At 44.2% G+C, this 15,972-nt stretch overlaps 1 long non-coding RNA gene and 2 pseudogenes across 1 annotated transcript in view; 1 reads left to right on the forward strand and 2 right to left on the reverse strand.

Moving 5' to 3' along the window:
- LOC141047991 (uncharacterized) overlaps positions 1 to 15,972 on the reverse strand; it is a 224,899-nt gene that overhangs the window by 119,628 nt on the left and 89,299 nt on the right. The window lies entirely within an intron of this gene.
- LOC141048031 (guanine nucleotide-binding protein G(q) subunit alpha-like) lies at positions 2,978 to 3,705 on the forward strand (annotated as a pseudogene).
- LOC141048032 (bifunctional phosphoribosylaminoimidazole carboxylase/phosphoribosylaminoimidazole succinocarboxamide synthetase pseudogene) lies at positions 7,081 to 10,761 on the reverse strand (annotated as a pseudogene).

The following is a 15,972-nucleotide window of genomic DNA, read 5'->3' on the forward strand; positions in this document are numbered from 1 at the left end:
CATTATGGCAGCGTGCTCTGTGCAGCTCTCTGCTAGGGTGGCCGCTCTGTAGCAAAGGGGGCTTCGCTGGCATTTTGTCAGAGCCCGGAGTCCCCTGAAGCTCCACTGGAGGGATGCGGTGGCCTCCAGGAAAATGGCCACTGGGGCGGTGCATGCTCAGGTTTAGATCTTGCCCCGAAATCTCGGGAGACTAGATCTGAATCTGAGCATGCGCCATCCCCAGGCAAAACCACAACATGTGCAAATACCCTTATTTTAAATTCTGAAACTGACCATACACCAATGACAGATACCATTTTTTCAAGTATGTGTTTAAACATGGACGTATGAATAAGGCCTTCGAAAAAAGACTGGACCTTAATAGAATAATAAAATCAATATAGTAATCCTACAATGTCTGCTGGACATGTTATGGGGAGAGTTTATAGTTCAGTTAGTACATAGACACCATACTTGTTGTTAACCAGTCAATATTTGGTCCACAACACTGCAGTGTCATGAGGAAGACAGCGAGACAGGCAGCAACATCGCATCAGAGAGCTCTTGACCTCGAAACAGAAGATCCTCAGATCCTGATATTGTGACATAGCAAAATACCAATGAATAAATAATATTCTTATTAAAAAGGGAACCTGTCACCTCGTTTTGTTGCTATAAGATGCATCCACTGCCCTTAGGGGCTTATCTACAGCATTCTGTAAAGCTGTAGATACGAAGAGCAAGTTATATTATACTCACCCGGGGGCGGTCTAGTCTGATGGGTGTCGCAGGTCTAGGTCCAGTGCCTCCCATCTACATGCAATGTCGTCATCATCCTTGCTTTGTGCTGCGCTCTTGTGCTGGCGTACTGATCTGCCCTGTTGAGGGCAGATCAAAGTACTGTAGTGCACAGGAGCTGGTAAAGGTCAGAGAGGCCAAGCACCTGCGCACTGCAGGACTGTAATAATGTGCAGGTACTGATGATGTCACCATGGATCAGAGAGACCAATGGTTAAAGGGCTTTTTTATAGGGGTTAAATTCTCCATGCAGGGAGGAGCAGCTTGCCACTGCAGTCACCAGGGATACACGCTCGGGTCACTGTCTCTGCATTATCAGGGGCAATGTCTCCTCTGGTCATGAAGATTCCAGAGTCCACGTACTCAACCACAGCTCTCACCATTGCTCTTCTCAGCCTCTGTGCTCTGACTGGGAGTCCTCTCTCTGGGAGTGTGGTGCTGCAAGCTGCTTTTCCCCCTGGCACGCTCTGCTTTCATGCCCTCTGCCTGCACACCTTCCGGTCCAGTCCCCCTTCCTGTTCCTCTAACCATAGCAGTTACATGGTCCAGTATGTCTAGGGCAGAAAGTCTTCACCACTGGCAAACCTGCTATCTGGCCACGTGGTTCTGGATAAGGAGCAGTGAAGGTAACCTCCTTTGGGCTCTTCTTACTCTGCTCTGCCGTCAACATTGCAGATCAGTAGACCTGCGCAGGAGCACCACAAGTCAAGGAAAATTACATCGCATCAAGATGGGAGTTGCCAGACCTGCGCACCCATTGGACCGGACCGCCCCCTGGTGAGTATAATAAAACATGTTTTTCTTATCTACAGCATTCTAGAATGCTTTTGATAAGCCCCAGATCTGACCTGCAAGATAAACACTGTTGTAGTGACTACTGTGTCCTCTAGGGGGCGCTGTGTGGGTGTCCCCAGACGGGCCAACAGTCATATCCATTGTGGTAGTGGGTATAGGATGCTGAAGGATCGTTATGTATCTCAAGGTGGGTGGCCTTGAGATGAAGGCTTGCTTATGTGCTGATCAGGAGAGCTGATCTGTCATTCCAAGGTGTCAGAGAGAAGCCTTCAGATGATTGATGAGATAGGTGGGATCAGTCTACAAATCCACCCAGGGGTGTGTTTAAAAGTGTCACAATAAAGTATATGTGCATGAATGCTGGAAGGTCCTAAGATGAAGTCATAGCCATGTGACCCGCTGGGCGTGGCTACGGACCATATAAGGTAACCAGAGTAGGTCACATGGGAGAGAGCATGGATCTGATTGAGCCATGTGGAAGGTAGGATGAGTGAAGAATTACAATAAACGTCATTTGAATCCAGAAATATAACCGAGTCCATCAGTTATTAGATATATGAAACTGAAATAGCTGTTGCAAAAACCAAAATTGTTATAAAGAAAAAAGGTTAACATTGATAGGGGTGCCCAAACTTTAACATGTGACTCCATGTGCTGGTTTATGGGTTATGGAGCAATAAACCCTATGAACTTTTAAAGGAGATTGCCTCCCGATTGACTCCGGTGGCTCCTGAGCGAGTTAAATCCCTACAGCACTGAAAGACAGTGGCCACAGCTTATAGCGGCAAAACGAGGTGACAGGTTCCTTTTTACTCCATGCGCTTTAAATACATCAACACTGTCCCCATTGGGGCACACAATCTAAATATCCTATTAGTAGGTCTTTGTGTGGGTTTCCTATCACACTCCAAACACTGAGACTACATAAACTCTGCACAACTGTCACTCTGTGGGATTTGAACCCCAATCCTACAAAGCTGTTGCGCTGATCACTGAGCCACCATTACAGCGCTAGCCACAGAGCCACTGTGCTACCGTAATACCTATACAAGAATATTTCTGCTGGCAGCATTGTGCATTAGCTCTGTGGACATCATATGCACTAAACATCTGTTTAATTCATTTGAGGATTTAATATTGATATCCAATCCTTACAATAGGCAATCAATATTGACATCAGCACTGATCAGCTGACTGAAGGAGTTGTGGAGTTTCATGGAATAAGGACTGCTATTTTACCATACTAATACACTATGTCCCAATGTATTTATTTAAAGGGATCTCATGTCTCCTCAGTCTGCCTCCCCCAATCTGCACAGCATTCCCCTTCTTACAAGGAGAAGCAGTTCTGTGACTTGCAGGGTGGGGGTCTGTCTCTTTCCAGCAACACTAGCAGTTAGCAGACATGACTCTGGAGTCCATCATGGTGTGCTGCCTCAGCGAGGAGGCCAAGGAAGCTCGGAGGATCAGTGACGAGACAGGCAGCTCCATCAAGACAAGAGGGACACCCGCCGGGAGCAGATAAGGATTATCCATGGATCTGGCTACTCTGATGAAGAGGGGCTTCACTAAGCTTGTGTACCAGAACATTCACTGCAATGCAAGCTATGATTTGGGCAATGGAGACCCTTAAAATTCCATTCAAGTATCAACACAACAAGGGCCATGCACTGTTATTTCGGGAAGTTGATATTGAGAAGGTGTGCTCATTTGAGATCCCTTAAGTAGATGCAGTGAAATTTTTATGGAATGACCCTGGCATACAAGAATGCTATGATAAGAGATGGGATTATCAACTGATTCCACAAATAATTATCCAAATGACCTGGACCGTATTACAGATCATGGATATCTACCTTCAACAACTTGTGCTCTGAGTAAGAGTGCCGACAAGAGGAATCATCAAATCCATTTGATTTACAGAGTGTCATCTTCAGAATGGTGGACGTAGGAGGGCAGCAATGAGAAGGAAGTGGATACACCTCCATAATGTTTCTTGCAGTTCTTAGTGAATATGATCAGGTGCTCATGGAGTCTGATAATGAGAACCGGATGGAAGAGCGCCAAGCACCATTTAGGATCATCATCACATATCCGTGGTTTCAGAATTCTTCACTCATCCTATCCTTATAATAGGCTATCAATTTTGACATCAGCATTGATCAGTTGACTAAAGGAGTTGTAGCGCTTCATGGAATAAGGACTGCTATTTTACCATACTTATACACTATGTTCCAATGTATTTATTTAAAGGCAGTCTGCAGGACTGAACCCCTCCAAGCGTCATATATGTGCATGTGTGGCGCCCCTCAGGCTTCAGTCGCCACAGAGGTACTGCACCTTCTCCTAAGGTGTAGTGCCCCACCATCCAGGTAGGCTGGGAACTCCTTTCTGCATTCCAACACCTGCACCCCACACACAGGATAGTTCAGCAGGGACCCATCCATGCTTTATGCTGGATTGGTCAAAGGGTGCCTTTTGTGGTCCCTGGCTTCATAACACGAGAGGTGCTGGGGAGGCGGGTGGCGTTAGATATAAAAGAGTGGGAAGAGTGAAAGTTAGTGGTTAGTTGGTTAGAGGAGAGAGAAGATGGGTGTCTGAGGGACATGCTGCAGCAGGTCACAGTGATCTGGGCTGCTGGCACAAGAAATACCAGAGAAAGACTGATCTGGTTGATAACCTAACCTTCCATAAGAAAGAGAACAGATCGGAACGAAGGAGAACAGAAGAACGGTGGGAAGCAGGTTGAGAAAGAGAACACTTCCAGTCCAGAGAGCACAGAGGCCAGGGCCCGGTCCCTGAGGTTAATTGGATCTTTATGTCCGGCAACAGACACCAGAGGAGTAGTGAGCCGCTAACGCCTTGCTCCCATCATAGACTTGGGACACAACAGCAACTGAATATAGAGCCGGGACGCAGTGAGGAGTCCCCAAAGCAGGCTGAAGCTGTGTCATAAGTAAAGACTAGGAACACCTAGAGAGGCATTCCAGGGTAACTAAGTACTGGAGTGCTACGCAACTAAAGGCGCATTGGAGGAGTCGTTCAGTAAGGTACATGTTGGCGGAGTGTTGAAGGGAGAATCCTATCCTGTCTGGAGGTTGGCTGGAGCCCTGACCTAGAGAACACAGTACGGAGGCAGGCAGCTGTGTGAACTGCAAACAGTGAGTAAAGCTTTGGAACTGTATACTCGTGACCTCCAGTTATTCCCACACCACTACAACTGGGTACCAGCATCCATACCATTCTGTGCCTCTCCTCATCCATTGCACCTACACTGCCCTGGGACTACAGATCCACCTGTGGGGAGCTTTACCATCTCTGCTGCACCACACCAATCAGTCCCAGCGGATCTGTATGCAGCGTTGGCTTACCATCTTACTTGCCAAACACCACGGGTGGTGTCATGAACTATTCATATAAACTTTAACACCATTAACATCACCACCATTGATATTGGGTGCCCAGGGCCATGGACCAGGTCACCGCTGCTGTGACATTCCCGCCTTGACACCGGCCCGGTACAGAGTACCACGCTGCCCTGGGTGTGCGAGGGCGACCCACATGTAGCTCTTTTAAAGACAAACTCAGTTAACACCTTTGTATGGTCAGCCCCTTTCTCCCTTTATTCAGTAATCAGCATTTCATTTGATATATAAATTATGCCTAACGACTGTGGTGGATCTTAACCTTCTATCACTCCAGCTCTATTTCCCGCAGAGTGCTACCTGCTTTTGCTTCACCGACAGCCTCTATGATGTGTTTTATTCTGGAAAAAAGCTGCAAGTTGATCAGGAAGAGGTGGCACCGAGCGGGTATAGAGCTAGAGCAATTGATCTACTACCTCATTTGAATATGTATGCAAACCGTTCTCAGATGAATAGACTGAACGTGTAAAAATATTGCTTGAAGTATCTTTGAAAGAGCTACATGGGCATACACATAGATCCAGCCTCATTCATTACCTAGCAGCTTTTTTTTCTTCAGTTGCTACAAGTACCGCATTTGCTAGATCACGGCAAAACCCCAAGTGTCACACATGTCTGCAAGTCCCATAGGGAATGAATGAGGCCGAATGCAGTGCTGCCACAAGTGATCTGTTACATGGCAAATGTAGAAAAACTACCGGATCTGCTGCTTAATGCAAAAATCACTGATTTGACAGTAGCCCAAGTCACTGACGACAGGGTCTGCATTACTCATGCTCACCAATGGGGGAGGCAGCACTAAAAGTGCCTAGGGCAGCACAAACAATACGGCCCTGGTAGGAAGATGTGCGCAAGGGTAAATCAATATATTTACTTTGTTCTATGTTCAGTTAAGCAAATCCTTAACACAATTTTTATTCGATAGCTATTCGAAACATACCTCAAATTTATCTGACCAACTCAGCTGAAGAATTCAAAGACTTAATTTTCTTGTGACGTTAAAAGGACAACCCATTACACATTCTGGGAAGGACTTGGTAAAGCTCCCTGAGAAGTGAGTGAACAGTAGGAAACGTTGAAAAGACATGTCCAGCTTCTAGGTGCAGTTACTAATTTATTGCTGTTTCAATACATATTCCAGTATATCAAAGTAAACAGACCCCTCTTGCCAGCCTGTGAGTTTTGACTCTTATGAAGTCTTAGTCCAAGAGTCAAAATGCATAGGACGGCAGTAGGGGTCTGTGTGTTGCACTATTGCATATATTGAAACAGCAAATGCTCAACTGCACCAAGAAGCTGGACCTGACTTTTCCACTTACAATTGTACACCAAGAGGTGGTGATTGCCTGTGCTTCTGGTCAGGATGGTCTGAATTGGGAATTGAGGATTAGTACTGAGGACAATGACATGTGGCTTGAATAGTAGGAATTGTGTGCTTACTTGTGTGGTAGTCACTAGCACTAACGTATTTTCTCTCTAGATTTCATCAACCTTTGGTGAGTGCAAAAGAGGCAAGAGCGATTTTACCAAATGGCACAAGAAAACCTTTGAAAATCGAGAACTTGCTGAAACTTACATCAACCATAAACATCAGCAAGAAGGAATTTCCCATCTGAAGTTGAATAATATTGGGAGAAAAAGGAAAAAGCACAAAATAAGTCTCACCTCCAGGCATAGGCAGCCCTGCCACCCATTTTTATAGGAGTGGAGATAAGCAATGATGCATTATGGAAGATGTTTATTCAATTAGTTTTAGTTATCACTACCATTGAGAGTGTAAGTTAACTAACTTGTCTGTCTAGTTCCACAGATCTACAGCGATTAAGAGGAGAAAGTAGCCAGAAGAAAGAAGACCAAGAAGAAGATGAAGTGGAAGAAGGAATCAATCCAGGAGAGCAACTTGATAAAGATGATTCAAGAAGCTTCTTGAACAGTACCCAATTAGAGTAAAAGAGCCCTTCCCATCACTAACCATGGAGGTGAGCACAGAACAGAATTTGAAATTCAGAATTATACTTCATGCAGCACTATGGGAACACCCCCATCTTCTTCTAATGGCTGCACCATACACAAGAAGCATTTTCTACCATCTCCCTTTTGTCTCCACTTCCTCAAGTGACATTTCCCAAGTGAATGCATTTGTCTTGGTTGAACGCAATGCTAAATTTGAGAAAAACAACCAAAACACTAGTTGTGAACATAGTCCAAGTGGTGGAAGAACATTTCTGTTTTGGGTTATTTATTTTGTCTTCCATACAAATTACCATGAAAAGGATGTTCCTTAACATATTTCCCAGGAAAATCCATTTCAGTTTCATTTTTGTATGTTTTATTGTGTGCCTGTAAAAATGGTATAAGACTAACATTATTCATAGCTGTGACCTGGGAGTCTGAAATGCTTCCAGGGGTATTCCCCATGATGATACCATGTAATTTGAACACTGTTCCTAATGATTTCAGATTTTTTTTAGGCCACAAAATCACCTGAGGGGGGTTGGGGTGGGAGGTCGTGGCACAAGTGCTTACTTTTCCCCATTTTCCCATAGACTTACATTGAGCTCATTACACGGGTTTATCGGGTATTCCAATTTGCTGGATCCAACCAATGAGTACACGAGCTTTTTAGTGCTCACCCATCACTAGGGCTTATCTGAATACCATTAGTGGTTTCCAAATAGCTGCATCGGAAACCTGGAGCACTCCCATTTATCAGTGGTTAGGCGCCGCAGCTGCATGTGTTGCGGCTGTGTGACAGTCACATCACATGCCTGGAGAGACCAACACAAACAGGCAGTCTCATCAGGTCCTTTGTGTTCAGACATGTCCCTCAGTTCATGTGGGATGCCATAATTAGCACAGATTGCTTAATCTTTTCACAGTGGACTAGGTCAGAAATTTACCTCATCAACAACAATCCATTCTTGGCTATGACTAGGTCACCAGTAACTCCACTTTGTCTGCAACCCACTCAGCTTCTTTTGACTTTTTGTGGCAAGTCTGTTCATCCTTCTGCTGGGTCTGATCACCTGAGGGCCATAGATGCCAAGAGTCGTTATCAATCACATCAGCAAAGACCATTTCTTTTTTGGTCACATCCACACCAAACTCAATCTTCATATTCACTCGGGTGCAGTCTTGTGCTGACCATGTTTTTTCCAGAATTTCAAAGATGGCCACTGTGGAATGGTTCATGATGTCCATCTCTGCCTGGCCAATCACAAGGCCAGCACAGTTTAGTTGCAATCAGCTGATCTTCAGACCATTGAGAGTCATTATTGGCATCATCCTTGAAAGACAGCTATATGTTATGAATGAGTCACCGAGTACGAAAACACAAAAACAAGCTAAGCCACAGAAAACCAGAGAGGTTGGTAGCTTAGCGGGTTGCAGCCCCCTCATCCTAGCCACACAACTAGCAGTAGCAGTGGAGCGTACCTACGATGATCCTAGATGCCTCGTCACAGCCGGAGACCTAAATAAGCCTAATGCAAGAAAAGGGGAAATCTAAACTGCCCCAGAGCAAACCCTAAAACAAGAGACAGCCCCCAAACATGTATTGTTGGTAAGACAAGATGAAAACACAAACACAGATAGAAAAATAGGCTGAGCAAATGATGGGGCCCACACCAACTAGAAAGGACAGGAAAGGAAAGATGCTGTCTGCAATCACGCACAAAACCCTGCCAAAAAATGTCCAGCACTTTCTGATAACAAAAACCCTGAAGTCGCTAGACTTCAATTTCCTATATCAGCACTCTGGTCTTTTTGCTCTGTCATCAGAATATACCAATCTGATCAGGGACAAAAATCAAACTGGCATAAACAGACATAAGAATGGAAATTCAGCACAGCCCCAGCACGGGCTGGCTGACCACAAAAACTGAGTAAACCAGACCAAATCTCATGTGAAGAAACAGCAGAGCACACTTAGCTTGAGAACGCAGGAACAGAACTGGAAACCAGAGCCTCAGGGCAGGAGAAAAATCACCAGCACAAAATTAGGGAGTCGGCTGACTTAAATCCACTCAGAAACTCCTGATGTCCACTGTTATGAGTCACCGAAGGAGGAAAATACCAAAATACAAGCTAAGTCCAGAAAACCGGAGAGGTTGGTAGCTATCGGATTGCAGTCCCCTGATCCTATCCACAACAACTAACAGTAGCCGTGGGGGGTTCCTACGATGCCCTAGACCCCTCAATCACAGCCGGAGAACTAAATAGTCCTAAAGAAAGAAAAGGGAAATCTAAACTGCCCCAGAGCAGACCCCAAAGCAATAGGCAGCCCCCAACATATAATGACAGTGAAGCAAGATGAAAACACTAACACAGATAGAAAGATAGGTTGAGCAAACGATGGGGCCCAAGCTAACTAAAAAGGACAGGATAGAAAAGCTGCTGTCTGCAATCCGTAAAAAGCCCTACCAAAAAATGTCCCAACCGTCTGATAGGAAAAATCAGGCCCTGAAGTCGCTAGGACTTCAAAAAGACTATCAGCACTCATGTAAATTCTGAAGACAGAGTAAAGAGACAAACTGATCAGAGACAAAAATGGAACTCCGCACACCCCCGACTGGGGATGGCTGAACTCCAAAAAACAAGGTAAACAAAACTAATAAGTTCAATAGCAGAGCAAAAGCTTATCTTTGGGAAGCAGGAATCAGACGGTCTCCAAGAATCCAGCAGAGAAATCACCAGCAACTCAGAAGGGCGTCGGCTGCCTTATATCCAGTCAGAATTTCCTGTTACCCAGTCATCTACCAGATCAGGTGTTTGGTAATCAGCCTCACTACCTTCCTTCACCAGAAGAGGGAGTTCATCAGACAGGCATCGACGGTGAAGGGGAAAATGAACTCACAACAGTCCACTCACAGTCCTCCTCCTCAGGTGGCAGGTCTCTGCCATTTAGAACAGCTTCATTACCTACTGCCACCACTAGAGGGAGCTCAAATGGAGAACTCACGACTCCTCTGTCAACACAGCCAGCTCCACCACCCTCACCAGAAGCCAGAGGTAAACCAGAAAATGAGTTCACATCAGCTATACTTTAGGAGGATAAAATGTATATCCTTCTGGTACCCCCAGGATTTCTATTCAGGAATGAACTGGTGGCTATTCTCTTGCACATCCACTCTATAGGGATCATCTCACAGAGTGGCAATGAACCAGATGCACAGTACTTAGCCACAAATGCCATCTTGATACCAGATTCTTGTAGCAGTTTGAATATGCAGCTGGTGGTCTTTTTGGAGATGGAGGCTTTCCTCTCAATGTGGTCCTTCCTAGCTGCATTGCCCGCTGTGATCTGGTCCTTACACTGCATGAGGACAAAGCCAGGGTAATTGAGGAGCTCATACAGCTAGTAAGTTTTACCTTCATGCAGCTTCTTGCCCAGTCTCAACTCATGGGTGTCCATGATCATCTATGTCTATGTTAATCTATAACACTGAAGGTCACTTGTCTGACCAAAACCTTTACTACTGTGTACTACTCCTGGAATTAATTGTCACCATAATCTAGTAAAAAAATGGCACTCAGCTTGGTATTATGTGCCAACTTGTCAACTCAGACTAAGGCCTCTTTCACACATCAGTATTTGTATGCCAAAACCAGGAATGTCTCCAAAATAAGGAACAGGAGTCAGTCTTTCAATTATATTTTTTTCTCGGTAAGTTCCATTCCTGGCTTTGGCATACAAACACTGATGCAAAATACTGACCAAACACTGACGTGTGAATGAGCCTGAACTTGGCAGTTGATGAAGAATTGGTAATAGAGGCAGGACAGCCAACAGCTTTAATTTATGATAAAAACAGAACCTGAATCTTGAGACAGAAGTCTACGGTCCTGATTGATCCATGCATAAAGCATCACACAATCTTGCGTCAGAAGTGGAAATTTTCTAAGACTCCTTGGAATTACAACCATTATGGACATCCATGACATGTCACTGAATACTGCAATACTAAATCTTTCCACTGGGAGCACTGCAGAACAATGGAACACTCAGGCCATGTGCACATGATGCATTTTTCCAGCAGATCCGCAGCAGATTTTACCGGACAGAAACGCTGCAGAGCCGCAAAGTGATTTACAGTACAATGTAAGGCTAAGTGCACACGGTGATTTTCTTCCAACTGATTTTTTCCGCACAGATTAAGAAATCCGCAGGTCAAATGACCTGCATTTTTCCTGCGGATTTCTTCCATTTTTATTGCGGTTTTCCACTGCAGATTTGAAGAATGGAGCAGGTGGAAAACCACACAAAAGTAGTGACATGCTGTTTTCTTTGGACCGCACAAAAAACGCGCGGAAAAAACGCAGCGTGTGCACAGCGGTTTTTTTTTTAAAATTGATTTACATTGTACTGTAATCACTTCGCGGATCTGCAGCGTTTCTGCCCGGTAAAATCTGCTGCTGATCCGCAGGTAAAATGCATCGTGTGCACATAGCCTAAATCAATGAAAAATAAATTTTATTTCTACAGCGCCGACATATTCCGCAGCACTTTACATTTCAGAGGGGACTTGTATAGTAGACATTACAGCATAATAATCACAGATCATAACCGATACCAAGAGGAATGAGGGCCCTGCTCGCAAGCTTACAGTCTATGAGGGAAAAAAGGGAGACACGAAAGGTGGGTGGTAACAATTGAAAACGCTGTGCACACGCTGCGGTTTTTTCAATGCGGTTTTAGTGTGGTCCAAAAAAATGCAGCATGTCACTTCTTCCATAACTCCATTTCCTCCTTTCGAACTAATGACAGGAAGAAAAATACAATTTTTCCACATGAACCAGTTTTGTCCACACCTCGAACAGATGCTGTTGCAAGGCCCAAATGGTTGCAGTAGTTGCAGGAAAGCTTGAAAGCCATACTTCCACATGCTGCATCAAGAACGCAGAGAATGGAGACACCATATGAATCCATTCAAGAAAGGGGCTCTAGTGAGGATTAAACTGCCAGGAAGAATGGACCTTGGGAAAGTAACTGGGAAGGTCCCTTTGAGATTGAAACCATGGGACAAGTTATGATTCTTGTTCAACAAGCATCTAATGTGGTTAAAATTACCCACAGACAATAAAGTGTGGGTACATGTTGATCAATGCAAGTTGTATATTGCAGAATGATACTGCATTTATTTTAAGAAATGGATTCCAATAAGAGCTGGAATATTAAACATCCTGTCCTTAATGGATATGATTCAACACCAATCCTACAGGAGAAGACATTTCTCAGGAAAAGCTGTTTGATGGGAATCACATTTCTGTTTCTCTATACTATTTCAACTGATCTATGCAGAAGATCTTTTACATCATGGAATAAATACTCATGAAGTGAATGAACCTTTCCAAAAACTCTACATTCACAAAGTCCAAGAGGATCTAGTCTACAATACCTAATAGATGAAGACATACCAGACAATTCAGCAGATATTACTGGAAACATTTGCATGGGTTATGGTGTAAAATGCTGTATTGTGCTACACTTTATTCACGACACTGACATAATATTACATGCTACCACAGGACCCAAGACTAAGTTCACACAGTTACAAGAGATTACATACACACTAATAAGACAGACACATGGGAATGCAGTCCTACAGAGGTGTTTTACTGGAATATAGAAATAAGAGATTAAGAGGAATCTGTGTGGTCAGGTGATATTACAAATGATGTGATCACAAAAGGGAAAGTTGCAACACCCAAAACAGATATGTGGTTAAGGACACAATTTTGGGAAAATTTTGGATTCTTCATTACTTTCCATTACAGAAGGAGATGAAGATTGGGTAAAAACATGGAACTTCCAGATAACCAGTAGCTGTAGTGTGGCACCCCTGAGGCTCAGTCGCCACAGAGGTACTGCACCTTCTCCTAAGGTGTAGTGCTCCACCATCCAGGTAAGGTGGGAACTCCTTTCCACACTCGCACCCCACACAACAGGGTAGTTCTGCACAAACACATTGCGGCTCAGTGCTTAGAGAGTAGCAGGGCACCTCTGGTGGTTCCCTGCAAGGAACACTGGATGTGCTGGGAGGTGGGTGGAGTTAAGATACATAAAAGTGGGAAAGTGTAGGATTAAAGGTTCAGTCTGACAGAGGGACAGTGAGGAAGGAAGCTACTCAGGAAGAGTGGGGATCCCTGGAAGAAGGGATGGAGGAAGGAGTGCTGCATCTGCCTCAGTGATCTGAGCCAGCTGGCACGGGAAAGAAACAGAAGGAGAAAGACGTAGAACTGCAACCTAAGCTTCCATTAGAAAGAAGAGTGCGGAACGAAGGAGTAGGAGAACAGAGAGGAGACGTGGATTGGAAGAGGAACCCTGCCTATTAGTTTCTCAGTGGAAGGCCGGGTCCCGCTCCCCGAGGTTGTATGGACACTTATGGTTCTGCAGCAGACACCGGTGGAGTAGTTGGCTGTAAATTCACTACTCCCATCTAAGACTTGGGGCACAACAGCAACTGAATAGAGAGCCAGGACTCTGGAGAAAGGAGTCCCCGATAGAGGCTACAGCTGTCTGCCATGCGAGTAGAGTTGTTAGGAACATCTGACAGGAGGAACTTCAGAGTACCACAGTACTGGAGATCTTCACACTTAAAGGCGCTATAGAGGAGTCGTTCAGGAAAGGTACATGTTGGCGGAGTGTTGGAGAGGAGCTTTCTATCTGGCCTGGAGGTTGGCAGAGTCTCTGACCCCGAGGACATGGCCCTGAGGCAGGCATCCTTGTGTACCGCAGACTGAGTAAAGCCTTGGAACTACAAGCCTCAGTGTCCTCCATTCATTCTTGCGCCAACCTGCTCAGCACCACTACATCTGGGTACCATCCTTTACACTGCCTGCACCTTCCCATTACAACTACACTGCCCTGGGACATCAGCCCTGCCTGTGGAGGGCTATACCATCACTGCTGCATCCCAACATCTGTCCCAGAGGATGTGCCTGCAGCGTCGGCTTAACACCTCCATTGCTGAGCACCGCAGGTGGCGTCACAAACTGTTCTATTTCACTAACTTCATATACCGCCATTGACTTGGGCTCCCAGGGCCACGGTCTGGGTAACCGCTGCCGTGACACGTTCCCCTGACACTGGTCCGGTACCGAGTACCCCGCAGCCCTGGGAGGGTGACCCAGTAGTCTTTACAGTAACAAATACTAAGGCTCCAGAAGTAAGGATTACACTACATTTTTGTACTTATTCAGTTGTAGTGATACCAAATAGGGTAATTTTATTTCTTATTGGGTAAAATTTGGAGATTCAAATAAAATTTTAATAAATCTTGTATAATCCCTGCAGTTAGAAGGTATATGATGACCTCTGATGCCGCAGACATGCCAGCTCTAGACAAAGGTGATGCCAGATGCTGTGCTTTACCCTTCAGAGATGTGGACAACACAAAACCCTATTGACCTGTGCAGTTTTGACTTCTGTAAAGAGCTTGGTGAGGGAGGATTTGGACAAGTGTTGATTTATCCTCAGTGTTCCCCAATGTATCCTGCACCAGATACACTGGAGGGACATACATATTCATTGTAGTGATCTCTTACACAGATTCATATAATATATGGCAGTTCTGATCTGTTGTGATTTTTACCTCAGGTCATCTTGGCATCACACCCAGTCAGCGAGGAACTCATGGCTGTAAAAAGTAATAGCAAAGAATAAATGTAAAAAGGAAAAGGTGTACAGTGAATTAGAAATCCTGAAAATGGCCACCGGGTGCCGTTATTTGATCTGTCCTTGGTCTGAGTTGACATTAGAAATATACCAGAAGGTTTTCAGTGATGTGTGCGTGGCATCTACTACTATGGAGCCGAGTTCCTGGGCATTATTAGGACTTCATTAGCAATGGTATGGTATATCTATTAGCAGTATGGGCTTTTTATGGTGTTTGCTACAGCCATTGTGTCTGGGGATTACTGTATTGTAGAGCTCATATTTGGGCATTTACTATAACAAAACACTGCATAATATATATCTTTTTTATGTAACCATGTGTTAATTGCATGTTTATATGGCATGCATATATAGTCCTGATAAAGGCCTTTGCGGTGTGTCCTCTTCATGGCAATCTTGCTGCTATTTCACGCTGGTTTTAGTGATTTTTTCAATAAAGTATATACCTTGTTTATTATATTATATTGTGGGATCTCTTCTTTTTTCCTACTATGTGATATGTGGGATTTGTTGTGTATCATTGGTTGAAGTGCCCTATTTATCTTAATTGGACTATTGTTGTTATATTAGTGTTTGCTGTTTAACAGATTGTCCAGCAATGGATTTTTTGGCAAAGGAACAGACTTGACGTTCTAAAGCTGTGAATTTATATAAGGAAGATGCTGTGTACGTTTCCCAGGATGCCTCTACGTCTAATAAGGAACTCATGCTCAAATATAAAAATGCCCTTCATAAAAAGACTAAGACCTGGTGGAATCGAGCAGCTTTGGAAAATTATTTGGGTAAAAAAAATTATCCCCAGGGGATTGAGGGTTCAGCTTTACCCTACTTTTGATTTGAATAATGATGATTTAATTACCAGATGGGTGAGTACGGCATCTAATTGTTCGCTGGACTTTATTAAAATCATCATAGAACACAATACTTTATCCCTTAAAGTGCTGGATGATGATTTGGAGGGTATTTATAAAACATTAACAAGTAGTATGACCAAGGATTACCTTGAAGTATGGCTCAAGGATTTGGGCATAGAAGTGGATAAATGGGAGGATGAAGTCAGTAAAGGGAAACTCAAAAAATTTCTAAGGGATACTAAAGATTATGACATGAATAAAGTATACCGTTGGCAGCAGAAGAAGTCTGATGGTGGTTCTACACAGAGAACTCAGGAAGTTTCTGATGCATCTAGTGCATCAGGGAGTGAAAGCAGTAGGTCCTATAATGGAGCAATAACACAGAGGGATTTCCAGTTAAGAAGTGGAGCAAAACAAAAATATCCAGAGATGTTTAATAGGATAC

This window comes from Dendrobates tinctorius, unplaced genomic scaffold (assembly GCF_039654945.1).
Source record: "Dendrobates tinctorius isolate UK_male_01 unplaced genomic scaffold, ASM3965494v1 ptg000131l, whole genome shotgun sequence".
Lineage (NCBI taxonomy): Eukaryota > Metazoa > Chordata > Amphibia > Anura > Dendrobatidae > Dendrobates > Dendrobates tinctorius.